Genomic DNA, 16,414 nt, shown 5'->3' on the forward strand with positions numbered 1-16,414 from the left:
TTTGGAGAGATTTCAACATCTTCCTGATGCTGAGGAATGAGAAATTGAGTCCATCTAACTTTATTCATTTCCTGGTCTGCTGAGGCTGCCATAGCAAAGTACCACCAGCTGGATGGCTTAAACAAGGAATTTGTTTTCTCACAGTTCTGGAGGATGGAAATCCATGGTCAGGGTGCCAGCATGTTCAGCTTCATGGTGAGGCTTCTCCTACAGGTCTGCAGACAGCTGCCTTCTCACTGTGTCCTCACAGAGGACAGAGGGAGAGGAAGCAAGCTCTCTGGTGTCTCTACTTATAAGGGCCCCACCTTCATGACTTCACCTAAATCTAATTACCTCCCAAAGGCATTATCTCCAAATACCATCACACTGGGGTTAGGGCTTCAACATATAATTTTGGGAGGAAAGAGTTTAGTCCTTAGCAATGGGCATTAGTTTCCTATTGCTACTGTAATAATTGACCACAAACTTAAAACAATACAACATTATTATCTTACAGTTCCAGAAGCCAGAGGTCTAAAATGGGTCTCAGTGAGCTAAAACCAAATAGTCAGAAGGGCAGCATTTCTTCCCAGATGCTCCAGGGGAGGATCCATCTTCTTGTCTTTTCCAGTTTCCAGAGGCTATCTGTATTCCTTGGCCCATGACGCCCTTCCATCTTCAGAGCCATCAATGGCTGCTCAAGTGTTCCTCCTGCTTCCATCTCTTTCTTCTGCCTCTCTCTTCCACTAATGACAATTCTTGTCGTTTCATTGAGTTCACACAGATAGTTCAGGATACCAAGGTCAGCTGACTGTCAAACTTAATTCCATCTGCAAACTTAATTATCATTTCAATACAACCTAATGTATTCACAGTTTCTGGAAATTAGAGCATGGATATATTTGAGGGGGTATTATTCTACCCACCACCGTGGGTTTTGTAAACACCTCAAGTTTTCTCTTGAGACCTCAGAAGGACTATGCTCTAGGAAAAAAGGTCAATATTGAAATAGCCTGTGCCTACCAAAACCCAAAACAAACTTCCACAGGACCAAGGTGATCCACTAGACCTCTACCTACCTTTCTCAGAAAACAAAGCATTTTTGAAGGAATCACTATAATTTTTACTCACATGTCTAGCATCTAATCAAAAATATGAAATATACCAAAATACAGAACAACAAAATGGAAATAAAGGAGAATATAAGTAAATAGAAACAGATCCATAGATAATTCATATACTGGAATTTTTGGCGGAATATTTAAAATAATTAGGGGTATGTCAAGAAGATAGAGAAAATTTGGGCAATTCCAGTAGAGACTCAGAATCCATCAAAATTGTCAAATGGAAATTTGAGAATGGATAAATATAAGACTGAAACTAACAATTTATTAGATGGCTGTAATGAGATTTCATAAACAGCAGTGCAAAGGGCGAGTGAACTGGAAGACATGTCTTCAGAAAGAATACACATTTATGCATGAAGGAAAAATAATATAAGAGGCATTTAAGACCCAAGAAAAAAGTTTGACATGCATGTAATAAGAGTTCTACTCTGGAAGGATGAATAGAAGCAATATTTCAATTAAAAAAAGCATCAAGTTAAACCCATAGAAAGTACAAGGAAGGCAATAAGAGCAAAAGATCTAAGAAATAGAAAGCAGGCACACAATAGAAAATAAAATGTTTTTTAAGATCAATAAACTTATAAAACCTCTAGCAAGACTGATCAAGAAAAAGATAAATTATCCATTTCACATACATTTGCAAAACTAATTACAGGACTTTATTTTATTGGTTGACTACTGTAAAATAATTCATCCCAAATCTCAGTGTCTTAAAACTATAATACTTTCTTGTTTCTCATATGTCTGTGGGGTCTGCTGGATTTCAGCTGACTGGGCTGTGCTCAGCCAGGAGGCCATGACAAGTGAGTGCACAGGGGGAAGGTGGCGGGGTGGAGGGGTGGTGGGATGAACTGGGAGATTGGGATTGACATATATACACTAATATGTATAAAATAGATAACTAATAAGAACGTGCTGCATAAAAAATAAAAAAAATAAAATTCAAAAATTTAAAAAAAAAAACACAAGTGAATGCACAGAGGCAGAAGAAATATTGGGGCCATAATTCAATCTACCACGATTATCTACAACTGTATGCAAATAAATATTATGATGTAGAAGAAATGGACAAATCCCTTGAAAAACAAAGGAATTGAATGAGAAGAAATAATAAATATGAATATTCCTATACTATTAAATACTTTGAATGGAAAATTAACAATTTTTTTTCACAAACACAGTTCCTGATATGAATAACTTCACTGGTAAATTTTTCAAACATTTAAAGAAGAAATAACACAAATGTTACATAAAATCTACCAGAAAATAGAATTGGATATAAAACTGCCCAGTTCATTTTTGAGGTTTGCGTGGCCTGGATAGTAAAACTGACAAGAACATTGCAAGAAAAATTGCAGGCTAAAATTTCTCATGAACATAGGCAAAAATCCTAAACAAAATTGTAATAAATCAAATCCAATGCTCTTTATAAGGGATAATAGATCGTGATCAATATGGTTTCTGTCAGGAATCCTTGCAAGATGAGGCTAGTATGCAAAAATTGATAAATATAGGTCACTACATTAGCAGGATAAAGGAACACACCATATGAGTCTCAATAGACTCATATTAAAAACCAGCAAACTAAGAATAAAAGGAAACTTCCTCATTCAAATAAAGCGTATCTATTAAAAACCTTCAGCTAACATCACATTCAATGTGCAAATACTAAACTCTTTCTCCTGGAATTTGCAACCAAGTTGAAGATGCTCAAAAAAAAAAAAATGTGGGAACTGACAAGAGACTTCAAGGTAGGGGTGGGAGAAGAGAGAGAAACCTTAGTGGTGACTAGGTTAAACAGGTATTAATACATGTTTTCAAGGAATAATAATGAAAAGAGTTCGTAATTTGTAATATGGAAAGATGTCACAGATATATTAAATTTTTAAAGGGTTATTTGCTTTTTTTAAAAAATGTTCTCTTTTGTCAGTCTACTCACATGTGTTAACTATTTTCTCTTTAATGATAAAAAATTACTTCTAGTGTTACTTTGGGGATGCAAGAATGGAAATGGATGGGGGTTTCTAATTTTTATTTTGTACTTTTCTGTTAAATGTTTGCATTTTTCTAACCCCGTACATATTTTCCTTTTACTGTTACTAGTAATAAAGGTGCTTGTGAAATGAAATTATAAATTATTTTCTTTGCTTCTCTATACATATCTATAAAAAACTAACACATTTTATAATAAAAGGAAGGGGGTTGAAAGGAAGATCTGGAATGATCTTTAAATTGTATCACTGCTTGGATAGTGCTAGAGCTGAAGTAGTGGGGTGTTAAAAAATATATATATATGCACATAGATATCCATATATCTGTACATCTCACTAAGTAAAAGAAATCAATAGCCTTTTGTTTTGTTTTGATTTTTAGTTTTCATAAAAGGAATTTTATTCAAGGGGTCTTTTACTCCTGAGTCCTTTGAAATCTCTTTCAGAAACCCTGCATTTTGCTCAAATACTGTCAGCCAGAGCTGAGAGTTCTCTGCGTCCAATGTGAATGTTCCTTTTTGTTGAGTGAGTAACTGGAAAACTTTGAGAATTTTTTACCAGAAATATTAATTACTTCATCACTGGAAGACTCCTGTATACTTTCATATTCCAGCAAATAGCTTGGTAACTTTACAGGAGCAGGAAATGAATTAAAATCATAAAACATAATAAACATTTCTAATGAGTTCACATCTCTGTGCTCAGCTTGTGGCCATGTGGAACCTTGGCAGATCACGCCAGGAGAAGTGACACGATTCCACCAGCCTCCTGGCTACAAGGCAGGAATGTTGCTGGAATGAAAGACTTCAAGGAGTTGAAAACAAGAGCCTTTGAAGATGGAGAACCAGAGAACCTGGGAAGCATGAAAAGAATGCAGTCCCTTAGCTAAATTACCTAACTGGAAATTACTCACCCAGGAGCTCCATCCTGCTGGGAACTCTTGGTCAATCTGTGAAGAAATTAGCAGTTAAAAAGATCTCCAGGCTGAACATCTTTTATTTTGAAAGCTTTATAGTCATGGAACTAGAGGAGAAGTTGGAGTGATCCTTCTAGAATCAAAATGAATTTGAGTTTTCTTCTTTTTTTCCCTTTTTAAAACGTTTTAACTACTGTTTTTACTTTTAGAAAATACCTTTTGAGTCAGAGAGAGTCTGATTCAATCCAAACTGTGCTACCAGATTAGGTATAAACATTATCAGCTCTGTCTCTTATGACATTTTATGAAGTAAAAAAAAAAAAAAAGTATATGTACTTGTTTAAAAAGGAAGCAGAAATAATAGTAAAAGCAGAACAGGTAGTCCTCGTACTTCAAAGGCAAGTTCTTCAAAATATATATATGAGTCACTATTTGAAAACTGAAACAGTTTTTCTCACAGAAGGAATGTGAAATTGTGTGAAGAGAAGGTTCACAGAAGGAATAGTGCGGTGCTATAAACATTACATATTTTAGCATTTGGGAAAATGTATCCTGGGAATCTTAGTCAAGATGTGCAAGTAACAGAAACCAGCTAGTTGGCTGACTATGAGATGGGAACTCATTAAAAGGAAGCAAGGTTATCTCTTGGAACTCAGGAATGTCAACTGGTGGCATGGGAACTAGGACCAGGAACTGTCTGTAAAACTGTCATTGCTACACCCCTGTGTCTTATCTCTGCCTCCTGGATGAGCAGACAGACTTGTGTTGCCCCCTCTGTATAGGGCAGGCAGTACATGGTCACCCAGTAGTTTGTGAGGCTCATCTACTCCCTTTGAAGAGTCCATACTGGACTGACTGGACTAGATCTCAGCTCTAATTCCAAATAGCCATTAACTGGCCTAATTTAGGTCGGTGTCCACCCAAAATCCAGTGGGATATATGTTTATTACCCAGGTAGCTGACAGCCTCTGTACCTGTGAGCATGGCTAGTCATGTGACGTGCCGTCTGAGGATTGAAGGATGACAGAGGGATTGTGAAAAGATGACCAAGATTCTTACAGATTATGCCTTTAGGGGAAAAAAAAATGTTAAGACAGTGAGGACAAAGGGTGCTAAAGCAGAATGAAAATATTGGGAGATTGGGATTGACATATATACACTAATATGTATAAAATAGATAACTAATAAGAACATGCTGTATAGCACAGGGAACTCCACTTTGCTGTATAGTAGAAACTAACACAACATTGTAAAACAACTATACCCCAATAAAAGAAAAAGAAAATGGTAGAAAAAAGAAAATATAAATATGGTGTAGTCATGTGACTGTAAAACCCCCTCCTCCAGGGGCTACAATGTGTGAATGGAGACTCCATGGCAGGTTCCATTCCCTGCCACCTGCTTCAACGACAGCACCTCTCATTGTCTGTTACTACTTTATTGTGGAATGATTTATATCTATTGATGGTTAACATAATAATAATAATATTCCATGCCTACATTAACAATAGAATTGAAGCCCCCTGTGTAACTCTCCCTGATCCTCTATCCTGATAAAACTCCTGTCCTCAATTTGGTGGCAAGTTTGTAACAGCTGTTTGTTGAATGAATGAACAATTGACAGAATAAAAGAAAAGCTGGTGGAAGGGTGTCAGACCTTATTCAAACAACTATATATTCCAACCTAATAAATGTGATGAATGTGCTTCAGTTTGCAATGCATGCCACGCTGTGTGGTAATGTTACTGATAGGTGATTTATTCTAATTTCAGAGATTTTCAAACCTTTTTCCCTCCCTGGGCCTATCACCTTTTAATATGTTTCAGACAGATTTCTAATGACTGTGATCTAAGACTGTTTGACTGATTGCCACAAACATAATTTGGGAAATGGTTAGCTCCGAAAGATAAGCAATTACTTAAAACTTGCTTTAAATTTTAGGGATTAGCCTACTTTGATCAGAGGTCTTTTTGTGATGTATGCTCAGCAAAAATGTTAAAGGTGACCCTACTCCAGCTGAATCCATTTTCTACTAAAACTGTGTCTGCCAGATGTCTGAAAAGGTAGGGATAAATTGAAATTCATCACCTATTTTTTTTTTTACAACTGCACTACGTGAGAAAGTGGGCAGAGAGTTAAGTTTATATGTGAAACTTTCCTTACATTTTCTTGAAGATCACTCCAAAGTAGAAAGAAATAGGGTGAAGGATAGGAAGGAAAGGGGTACATTTAACACATGATTTTCTAAAGAAAAGAAGTGGGGTAATAGATGCACAATAGTGGTTGAATGAATGAAGGATGAACCAGTTACCTTTTGTCCTTCAGTGGTCCATTCATACTATCCTTCTTCTCCATTAACCTTGGAAATACTAAACTGTACTCAAGCAGGGACTACACTTTGGAATCAGAAAGGCCTGGGACCCAGCTCTGGCTCTGTTAGTTATGTGGGACTCCCAATAAGTTACTCAGTGTATGTTTCCCAGGGCTGATCACAAACTTGGTGACTTAAAACAACAAAATTTATTTCTAACTTCTGGAGGTCAGACGTCCAAAACCCAGGTCTCAGCAGGGGTATGCTCCCTTCCAGAAGCTCTAGAGGAGAATCTGTTTCCTGGTTCTTCCAGCTTCTGGTGGCTGACAGCACTACTTGGCTTGTGGCTGTATCACTTCAAGGTCAGCATCTTCAAATCTCTCTCTGGTCCTTTTTCACATTACAATCTCCTCTGCGTGTGGTTAAATCTCATCCTGCCTCTCTCCTACAATAACACATATGATTGCATATAAGGCCCACCTGGATAACCCCTGATAACCTCAAAATTCTGAGCTGGATATGCCAGTTGGACACTAGTGCTCACATTTCCTTTAAGCCAAGGTTTGTTGATTTTTTTGCTAAACTCACTACCAGGGAAATCTTAATCATGTTGACATCAACTTTAAAATCTTTCCTCTGGGCACCAAAAGCAAAAGTAACTGGATCCAACATCTTTCAAATATGTCTGTTACTTCATTTTCCATAGATCAGTTCTCCTGAGATACTGGTTTCCCTCCTCACAGCAAAAGTGGCTGGCAAGGTTTCTTGCACCTTGGGATAAATGCTGACACAGCCTGACAAGACATGAGATGGAAAAACAATAGAGTGTCACCAGAAGACTGCATCAATGCTGCTTGTTTTGAATTTGTTCAAGACGATCGAAAACGTGTCCTTGTGAAAAACATGCAGGTCCAGAGATTCATGGGTCTGAGAAGAGATGACTGATAAAATTACTAACAGGCTCACTGACACCAGCCTTTGAGCATCAAATTCACCATATTTCTCCTTGTACAAGCTTTTTCCGTGCTGTGCTCCATGCTGCTAGGATAAGAGAATACAATAAACTCTGGATTATTTGATATTTTCCTAATGTGCTTCTCTCCTCTTCCATTAACACTGCTACCCTGACCTTCACCTTACCACGAAACTTCTTGAAATAATGATTGAAACACCCTTCCTCAGATGCTTGCTTTCACTGTAGGATCTTGCAATCTGAATTATTCTACTGATATTACCAAACTGAAGTCAATCCGTGGAAATCACCCAGTTTAATGCCTTTTCCTAACTCCTTCATCTTTAGCATTAATCTGTCATGTTTTGCACAATTTCTAACACCTTCTTTGTCCCCTCACATTCCTCCCTCCCCACTTTTGTCTTCCATGCCCCCAGCACAGTTCCAATTTTATTCTTTACTCTTTCACTTTTTTCTTCTTTAGTTTTCATCCCTCCTTCTGGAACATTCCTCATGTTGTGACTTTGGTATTCTCTTCTTAAATCTCTTTTCACTCTACCCTTGACACCAGTTCTGTAGTTTCAACAATCATGGCCATTTTGGTTTTAGGCTTGTATCTCTCAGCCACTGAAGTTCTATGGAGAAAGGGGGGTTGATGAAAGGAGAGAGATACTTTCTATAGTCCTGACCTTTTCCTTACACATCCCAAGGCCCCCTGCACAACTCTGCTGTGTATCCTGTTGATACCTCCAGCTCAACATGACCTTCAGACCAGTCCTTTCCTTTCCTCCATATCATTCTTGCCACAGTTTATTAACCTCTCAATTAACCTGGTTTAATACCATTCATTCATCTGTAATTTTTCCCTTCCACTTTCAATCCATCATAAAAATCTGTAAAATCTATCTCCACATGGCCAATTCACCAAATGTCCAAATCTACTTTTCCAGTCCTCTTTTCTACTGTTTACAGATAAAATTAACATTTATCTCAACTTACGATGTCAGAGTTCATATGTCATTTTTTTTTAAAAGAGGATTGAGGGTGATGTTTCCATTGTTCCTAATTAACAAGTGTACTTTGCAAAGATTAAGTAACTTGCCCAATGTCACACCTCTAATAAGTGACATAGTTAGGAGGAGAGCCCAGCTCATCTCATGCCATATATCTTACCTTTTACAATATAAAATGATGTTTTCCAGAGGTATTCCAAGCTACAGTCTTGCTCAGTGTGCCCTTACAACTATTCTGACAAAAACACCCCCTCGTAAAAGCAAATGCTATCTTGAACCTATTTTGGAATCATTCCCACACTCATCCATTTCCATGCAAAATGTTCTCATCACCAAATCCCAAGTGAATTGACAACTGCTCCATGCAGCCCTTTCTCACCAGAAAAACCACATCCTGTTGAATATCTATGGCTCTGTGTTTACATTGCTTTCCAGGCACATAAGACACAGGACACGTGTCAGAGTTATTTAAGTACTTAAGTCTATTCCTCTTTAGTGTTCAAGTTCTGATCTTGTATCTCTTCATTTCCCACAGAAAAGAAAGGCCTATTGCAGAGACTTGACCACAGCAGGTGCATAATAAATCTTGACAGAGTGAATCATTTCTTGACAGAGTTTTGAGTTTCTTGTTTAAATAATATGAAAGTTTAAATCGTTTATAAAATATTTTAGATGTGCAAGAGATATACAATGATACAGTGCATACCCTTCAACACACTATCCAGCTTAAAAAAGAAACATTACTGATGGAAGTTTTTTGTGCATCCGCTACCCATCCACCAACTCCTCTGTTCTGCATTTGATGTGTTTCCATCTGGTTCATTTGGTTTTTACTTTTCATTCTTATTTATAATTCCTTAAATATGACAAATACACTCCCTACTAAAAATGAATTCACAAGGAAGCAGGAGAAATGGGTGAAGCACTTCCCTAAGGCTCACTAGCTCTTAGATCTGCAGTTGGACTTCCATCAGGACAGGCTGGACTAATATTCAGTTGAAGCATAAGCCTAATATTTATTTTTAGTCTGGAAAAACATATATGGTCAGCATCTGAGTTCCCTAGAGGAAAAACAGGAAAATTTTTGTGGCACAAGCTGTTTCACTGAGTCTGAGAAGGCTCCAGAACAAAGGTCTCTTTGTTCTGTTCCTTACTAATATATCTGTATCCAGAAATTAAGTATCTGTTATTATTTCCTCCTCTATGAGAAATTAGACATGCTACATAATAGAACTTTTTGAAACTTTTTCTTTCTCTTTGTACTTTCAGGATTTTTTTTAAAGTATGAGGACATTTTCATTGGAATTTAAGATGCTATTTACAAAATAAGTTATGGTAACGTTAAGGGATTTTGTAATATACAGGATATAATGTAATATGAGACAATTTGGAATTCGATGCTATGTCCAATGTATTTAATTTTAAGTATTCCTCTTTTTCTTAAAGTATGTATCGTCTTTTTAAAGGAATATTTTTAAAGAATAATAATAAGATGAATATCCATGAAGTTAGCACTCAGTTTAAGAACTAAATTGTTACTAATTTAATATATTACCTTGCATCCAATTGATTATCTTTTTTTATAGTATTGCAAATCTATTCCTTCTTTGTATTCCTTTTGAAATTGTTTCCGTTCAACCCCTTCTGTCTTACTTACCACAATTATTGCCACATTTTAATATCTGGTTCCAATTTTGTGCTACTCAAAAATGGAGAGATATCAAGAATCAAGAAGACAGAGATTAAAATATCAGTTTCTACAAGGAGTTTGTTTTTAATATAGCTAAGCTAAGTTCTTATCAGACTGATCCTACCACAGAGAGCAACCACAAACTCTGGAGAAAGTATGAAATAAAGCTACCCAAAGCCACTAGAAGGAGTAGGAAAATTCCAGAGTCAACATTTGAAAGAAGGGAACAGCATGGGATACATTTCCCATTTTATAGCTTTACTGTTAGCATGGAAGCAGGCTACAATCAGTGATATGTGGAGTGAAAAGTGTTTCTAAATAAGCTTCAATATTCAAGCTTTTCTAAATAAGCTTCTGAAAAAACCAGAAGATAGAGTTTGGGGCAACAATAGCTACTGGTAAGTGAGGTAGGGACATCACTACAAAGCAAGCCAGAAAGAGGGCATCTCAAGATTGGTTTATAAACTAGTAAAATTTGTGGGTGAACTCTTAATTGTGCGTATGCAAAGACTCAAAGCAGCCCAGCTCAGGATAAAAGAACGGAACTCAGATTTAAACTGCTAGTTAACTAATGCCACATAATTTGCCTTTGAATTCAACAAAGCAAATTTCTTGCTAAAACAAACAAAACAAACATCAACACTCTTGAGGCTCTTAACAGAACTAACTCAATGCCTCGATATGATCTAATATTATTTGACATACAGAGAATCAGGAAAATGTCAGCCATTTTCAAGGGAAAAGAAAATTAACAGACGCAACTCCAAAATAATCAGATACTGAAATGAGCATTCAAATGTTTTACAGCAGCTATCAAATTATGCTCAATGAGCTAAAAGAAAAATACAATTACAATGAATAATAAGAGAAAAAGTCAGTAGAGAAGCAAAATTATAAAAAGAAATAACTGGAAATTCCAGTCATAGCAGCCTTATAGGATAGGCTTATTAGCAGAATGGAATCAGAAGAGGAAAGATAAAGCGAGCCAGGAGTTGAGTTAAGAGAAGTGATCAAATCTGAAGATGACAGAGAAAAAAAGATTGAAAAGAAATGCTGACAGAGCCTCACAGACCTGTGGGATAATATTAACATTTAACGTATGTGTATAATTTGAGTTCCAGAAGGAGAGAAGAGAGAGAATGGTGCAAACATTATTTTAAAATATAGAGGTCAAAATGTTCCTATATTTGGTGAAAGTAATAAATCTACAGATTTATAGAGTTCAGTAAACATCAAGCAAAATAAAGGCAAATAAAACTGTCTAGTCACATCAAGTCAAATTGCTAAAAACTAATTATAAAGAAAATATCTTGAAAGAAACCAGAGAAAAGTGACATATTACATACAGAGGAACAGCTTTTCAGATGAACTTCAAGATTGCATAGAAACTACAATACTGATATAATGTAGAACATATCTTTAATTGCTGAAAGAACATATCTGTCAACTCAAAATTCTATATTAAGCAAACATATATTTTATTAATGAAGTTGAAATAAAAACATTTTTAGATCAAATAGAACTAAGTGAAATTTTCTCCAGTAGATAAACACTAGTAGATAAATTTTCTCCAGTAGATAAACATAAAATTTCAAAGGAAATTTTATGGGCTGAAAGGAAATGATACCAAATGGATACTTGGATAGTCAAGAAAAAGTGAATACCAGCGAACATGGTAAAATTATGGGTAAATAAAGAAGACTACATTTTCCCTTTAATCTGTTTAAAGCACATGGCTCTTTAAAAGCAAAATGTATAATATTGTTATGTGGAAATTATATTGTATGTATTTTAATACATATGACAAATTTGCACAAAGAAAATGGGGATGTATGCATGGCCGTATACTGTTGCAAGTTTTCTACATTTAACATGAAATGGTGTATATTAAGTCTAACTAGACTCTGAAAAACCAAGGATTAAACATCAAAAACGAATGCAAAGGAGTATAATTGAAGAGCAAATACAAGCTTTAATGTAGAATTCTAAATATATTCAAATATTTTGAAAAGAAAAAATCAGTAAAAAAACAGCGTATCAAGAAATAGAGGGAGAAACAGAAAACAATAATATGGTAGACCTATATGCAACCATGTCAAAAATTACATTAATTGCAATGATCAAAGCACTACAGTTAAAAGGCAGAAATTGTCATAACTATATGCTGCCTATAAAAATGCACTTTCAACACAGATAGTTCAAAAGTAAATGGATGGCAAAAGACGTAGCCTGCAAACAGCCTAAGAAGGCTGAAGTGGTCATATTAATATCAGATAAAATTGACTAAAAGAAAAAGAGTATGTCCAGAGATAAAGAGGGACACTTTGTATGATAAAAATGTTTAATTCTTCAGAAGCATATAATAACCATAAAAATGTGTGAATCTAATAATAGTGCTCCAAAAGGATATGAAAAAAATTGACAGAATTCTATAGCAAAATAGGCAATTTTATAAGAGATTTTAACTCCCTTATTTTGGCAGTTGAAAGAACAAATGCACAATATCAGAAGAAAAAATAGGTAATCTGAATGATGCTATCAATTGCCTTACCCTTGGTATTTATAAGACATTCACCAACAACAGCAGTATACACATTGTTTTTTAAGTGTGGATAAGTTCATCACAATAGACCATATACTGAACCGTAAAACATGCTTCATTAAGTTAGAATAACTGAAATCACGTAGTTTCTTACCAAGATGGAATTAAACTAGAAATACATAATAATAAGATATTTAGGAAAACAGAATGTTTGTAAGTTAAACAATATAAACAAGCCATAGAAAAAAATCACAAAGAAAAGTAGAAAACATTTCTAACTGAATAATAGTGCACATACATTTCAACATTTGTGAGATGCAGCTAGCTGGATAGAGAGACATGCATGGCTTTATATGCTCTCATCTGGGAAAAAAATAAAAGAAAAGACAAATTATTATGCAAATACTGAAACTTAGGAGGCCAAAAATGAGAATTACAAGTAAACCAAAAGTAAGAAAATTATTACAACAATGATAATAAAAGCAAACATCAATGAAATAGAAAAGAGACAAATAATTGAGAATATAATCAAAGTAAAATAAAACAGTAAGAGTTAGGTTTATTTTTTAAAAACCCTTATCAAAGACATCATTAAGAAAATTAATAGGCAAGCCACAGAATTGGAGAGAATATTCACAAAACATATCTGACAAAGTACTGGGATCCAGGCTATAAAACGTTTATAACTTAGTAACAAAAATACAAGCAACCCCATAAATTTGGGGCAAAGTTCATACAGACCTTCCCAAAAGAAGACATACAAATGGCCCATAAGCCTGTAAAAATGTTCAACACAATGAGTCATTAGATACATTCAAATTTAAACCTCAATGAAATACTACTGCATAGTCAACAGAATTGCTAAAAATACAAAGATGAATAATACTAATTGTTGTTGAGGACGTGGGGAACTGGAATTTTCATACATTTTTGGTGGGAAAGTGAAATGTAACAACCAGTTTGGATAAAGATCTGGCATTTTCTTATAAACATAAGTATACACCTACTCATCAATTGTAATCCTATGCAGTTACTCAAAAGACATGAATGTTCACCAAAAGATTTTTGCAAGATTGGTCATAGTATATTTATCTTAGTAGCCCTGAATTGGAAACAGCCTAGGTATTCATCAGCAGGGGAATGGATAAACCGTGGCGTATTCCTAAAATGGGATACTCTTCAGCTCTAATAAAAGAGCAACAGGCGAATCTCAAAAGCATTATGCTAAGTGAAAAAACTTTTACAGAAAGGTCCATACTGTATGTGTGATTCCAGTTATATAAAGTTCCAGAACAAGCATTTGATCTATGGTGGTAAAAAATCAGAAGTTGCTCTTGAGGCGAGGGGGTAAGAATTTACTGGAAAATGGTGTAAGATAACTTTCTGGGTTGATGGTAATGTCCTACAACTTGACAGAGGTTTTGGTTACCTCGGTGTGTGTGTATTTGTCAAAACTCAACATATGTGTATTTAAAATGTGTGCATTTCATGGATTGTTTAGTTTATATCAAAATAAAAAGAAACTGTAACTGTGTGTACCCTGAAAAGAACTTAGGGGAAAGTTTAGTGTTATGTTGAGGCATTACATTTATGTACCTCAAAAAATATGATGGATTAATTAGCGGAGAGAGAGATGGAGAAATGGATGGTTATGTGTTAAAACATGTTCCGTAAAATGTTGATGGTATATAGGTATTTACTGGAAAATATTTTTTAACTTTGCTGTGTTTGAAATTTTTCATAATAAAATGTTGAATGAGGAAATAAAATACAAATAAAATTAGATATGAGAGACATCTAAAATATAAAATTAAGAATTATAATTATGAGAGCAGTATGGAGTTTCCTTAAAAAACTAAAAATAGAGTTGCCATAGGATCCAGCAATCCCACTCCTGGGCATATATCTGGAAAAGACAAAAACTCTAATTCAGAAAGATACACCCCAGTGTTCATAGCACTATTTACAATAGCCAAGACATGGAAGCAACCTAAGTGTCCATTGACAGATGGACAGATGAATGGATAAAGAAGATGTGGCATATATATAAAGGAATATTACTCAGCCATAAAAAAGAATGAAATCACGCCTTCTGCAGCAACATGGATGGACCTAGAGATTCTCATACTAAACGAAGTAAGTCAGACAAAGACAAATATCATATAATATCACTTACATGTAAAATCTAAAAAAATGAACTTATTTACAAAACAGAAACAGATTCACAGACATAGAAAAGAAACTTATGGTTACCAGGCGGGGTGGGGATGGGGGAGGGATAAATTAGGAGTTTGGAAATAGCAGATACAAACTACTGTATACAAAATAAACAACAAGGATACAGCGCAGGGAACTGTATTCAATATCTTGTAATAACCTATAATGGAAAAGAATTTGAAAAAGAACATATATATATATAGATAGATAGATATGAATCACTTTGCTGTGCTCCTGAAACTAACACATTGTAAATCAACTATACTCCAATAAAAAAAGAAATATAATCATTTCCCAATATATACAAATATTGAATCATTCTGTTGCACAGCTGAAACTAATATAATGTTATATGCCAATTATATCTCAATTAAAAAAAGAATAATAAATCAGCTGATGCAGATGTTGGACAACAGGACTGCAGTGTGTTGGCCAAGTGGGACCGTTAGTAGTAAATCTAGATTTAAACACTCTGTCAACCAATCTATGTTCTCAGGACCACCAGGGGCGTCTGCCTGGGCAGAGTTTACAGTGTGGCTGGGAGATAGCCAGGCATCTCCTAAATAAAAAGAGGACGCTAGTCGAGCTGCATGTTCACTATTTTTTGACTTAAATTCAGATATTCCTGTCCCATGGCGAGGGTGCAGTGAGGGGATGAAAAAAGGCCAAGAGATTGCTCAAAATTCTCTTCCTCCGTATCAGTGGAAACAGCGGAGTGAGGGCCAGGGTTCCACAAAAACCCTGAAGACTTCAGGGTACTGAAGGGAGCTTACCTTCTTAAGGAAACCAGAGCTTTAATTACTGACTTCACACTGCATTTCTGAGTGACTTGTGTCTATCCCAAATTAATCATGAATTTTGAATAGATAGTAGGAAATCTTGAATAAAGTTAAATAGGCATTTACACAAGATAGGATTTAAATTCAGAGCATCAGTGAATGCTATGTGGATTGGGAAACTACGAGAGTAAATTCCTGATAACAGAATAATTATCCTAAAATTAAACCCCAGAGGATGCTTGTCATTAGGTGGTAGAAGGTGTGAAAGGATTCAAGAGAAAGGAGAACCAAACAGCAGAATATCAAACTAGAAAAGGTAGCAGAGATTTAGAATAAGTATTAAGAGAGATTAATACAAAAAGAGCAGAAAAAAAACAGTGCTGGAACATGTGAGTAAACAGTTCTTGTTTGCTTACAACAGGCACTGGAGCAAGGAAGTTAAGAAAGGTGACTTGTAGAGTTTTATTCCCTTTGGGCTGCTATAGTGATATATCCCAGACTGGGAAGCCTATAAACAACAGAAATTTAATTCTCATAGTTCTGGGGGCAGAAAGTCCAAGAACAAGGTGCCAGCAGGGTCGGGTGAGGGCCCTCTTCCTGGGTCAGAGCCAGTGCCTTCTCGCTGTGCCCTCAAATGGTGGAAGGGGCTAGGGATCTCTCTGGAGCCTATTTTTATCAGGCACTAATGTTATCCATGAGAGCTCTAACCTCAGGACTTCAGCACTTCCCAAAGGCCCCACCCACTAACACCATCACCTTTGGGGATTAGGATTTCAGCATATGAATTTTGGGGGGACATTCAGACCACAGCAAATAGACATGACATAGGGGAGGCAGATGTTGACCACCTAGAAGTTTTGCCTCAAAAAGCACAAGGTGAGGCTAACCTCCCAGATC

Source organism: Monodon monoceros, unplaced genomic scaffold, assembly GCF_005190385.1.
Source record: "Monodon monoceros isolate NGI ecotype Baffin Bay Population unplaced genomic scaffold, NGI_Narwhal_1 Super_Scaffold_16, whole genome shotgun sequence".
NCBI lineage: Eukaryota > Metazoa > Chordata > Mammalia > Artiodactyla > Monodontidae > Monodon > Monodon monoceros.